Consider the following 2,664-nt stretch of genomic DNA (forward strand, 5'->3'; position numbering starts at 1 on the left):
TGGAGAGGGAGGGAGGTTAGGAAAGTAAATAACATGTCCCTGAGACCTGCTTGAAGAACTGTCTGTACATCCCAGACATACCCTCATGTCCTTCTGTCATGATCTCGGTGCTGATGCAGGTTTGATTCCTCACAAGACACACCTGCTGAGCTCTGCCTCATTTTCATTACCACTGATCTTATACACCTGCACCTATAAGTATATAAGCAGCGTTCAGACAAGCAATCAGTGCCACATTATTTCGAGCAATTGGTGAGATTTATTCCTGCGGGCTGTTCCTGACTTCCGGCTGCCTATTTTGCCTGACCTGTACTGTCTCTTTATACTTGAGTCTTTATACTTGAGTCTTGCCTGCTAGTTTGCTTGACCTGTTCTCTCTCCCGATTATCTGAGCCAGCCGGATCCCTGTCTGATCTGTAAACCAGACCCTGACTATGCAAAGGATTTCCCTCTGGGATCTCTCTGGACTTTGGATCATCCAGCTCTAATCGTGGACCTAATCTTGACTATGGATTTTGGAAATTCCTCCTGGACCTCTAACCAGTCATCGTTATTCAGTCATCACTGTTCTGATACCCTGTCTGTCCCCTGACCAATGAGTACGAGCTGGAGACCATCTAAGGATTCCCCTGATCAGAGCGGGGATTGTTGGCGTGCCTGTCAACCAGCTGGAGCCAGCACTCACTGTTCCCACCCAACCTCAGACTGTGAGAAGGTCAGTGACCATTACTACTCTTTCTGCTACAGTTGGTTTGGTCCCTCAGCTGTTGCTGTGCTTCCAGAGGGTTCTGCCAGACACGCTGACGATAACCCTACGACCTGCTGCAGTTTTTCTTTAAATAAAGAGTCTTAAAAAGTAAATTGTTTGTTCTGTTCATAACAGTTCAATTGTAAATTCTGTTAATTTATATAGCACCAATTTTCATTACATCCTTCAGTCAGATTGGTTTAAAGGTTTCTATCCAAGGAAAACCAGCTGATTGCATTGGGCCATTGTCTTTACAGGTCTCGCTCTTTTGGGATGAACTTGTGCTGACAGTAGATTTACGTTTACTGTGTCATTGGCTCTACAGCAATCCCTCACATGATGTATGCGTGTAGTGACAGTGCAGAGGAGTAACTCCCTTTTTACATGGAAGAAACTGTTTACCAGTTGAGCTCTGAGCCAGTTTTGATACAAAAGGGTTGAACAAGAGAACATACAATTAGTCACAGTGAAAAAAGTAAAAAAAAAAAAGAAACAGGAGAGAAACAGATCTAGAAACTAAAAAACATGCCTAGCTCAAAGTTGTTGATGGTAGTTTTAGATATGATATGAAGCTATTGAAGACAGTTACTTGGGACATGAATGAACACATCATTCACTAACGTGTATGTCACAGATGTGATAGATAAGCTTTTAGTTAGCTTTTGCGATAAATATATCCTACAAACAATGTGTGTATTTTATGCTCTCACAGTCCCTGCTGATCTGTAAGAAGCTGCTTTTAACGTTATTCAAGTCTCATTCTATATTCCTTATTATCTATAACAGTAACAGGAGCCAAGTTCTGTAATCTGAATAATCTTTTCCATCTGGATAAGATTCAATTTGTCATTAAACCTCAAGTTCAGCTTTTTTGCTTTTCTTTTTTTTTTCTTCTTTTAAAAGTTATTCCAAGTGAGGTAAAAAAAAAAAATGGTAGCCTCCAGGCAAAGAACTGGGAAAGAAAGCTCTGAGGTGCAACCACCGTGAGTGGAACATTACACATAGTTGGGGGTTAATCTAACAATTCCTGCAGAATTGTTTAATAGAGATTAATAGAGATTAATTAATCAGAATGATGACAAGTGTTCCCTATGTCTTCCAGCGGCTTTAGTTTATCACAGCATACCTACAGCGAAAGCTATGGAAAAGAATGACATTGCATTATTGGGATATTGTGTGTAGGATTTTGAGGATAAAGATTATTTTAACGGTTCTTTTAAAAAGGTAGGAATAATATATCTAAATTTTAACAAGCGCATAGCTGTAAATACTTTCTGGGGGCACTGCATTTACGTTTTAAGTGTTTGTTTTGTTTTTTTGCTGGTTGCTAATCATTTCTTTTGACACATATTATTAGGAACCAGCATCCACAACAGGATAACTGCTCTTCAGAGATAGAAAGTTGAACAAATATGACAAATCCTGTATATTTCAGATTACTTTATTTATAGCACATGTCATTTAAGGCACTTTAAAAAGTTAAATCAGTCAAATCATGCGACAGAAGAAACAAATGTGAAGTGTCCACATTAATCATGTTACGATTATTAAAGCCAGATCAGGGCACTTATCCACATACTGTACATTTGTTATTTCTAGTAACAACTACAGCAACACCATGAATTTCTTTGAACATAAAACTGTTATTTTTGTGAGAGCACATGCATTTGTGCATCTGAATTGACCCCAAGATAAAAACCTTTTTATATTTTTATACAGAGGCTGGGAAGTAAAATGGTAACTGGACTGTGTGGTGTTCACCTTAACAAGGTGGATGCTTTTAAACACAAAGATTTAACAGGTGGGACAGAACATTTAAGCTTTAAAAAAGAAAGACCACAACCTCTAATATGAATGGTTAAAACATATAGGGCCGGATTTATCAAGATCCAATTTTGCGTGCAGTAATTTGCGCT

This window comes from Cyprinodon variegatus, unplaced genomic scaffold (genome assembly GCF_000732505.1).
Source record: "Cyprinodon variegatus isolate N-32 unplaced genomic scaffold, C_variegatus-1.0 Scaffold2479, whole genome shotgun sequence".
NCBI lineage: Eukaryota > Metazoa > Chordata > Actinopteri > Cyprinodontiformes > Cyprinodontidae > Cyprinodon > Cyprinodon variegatus.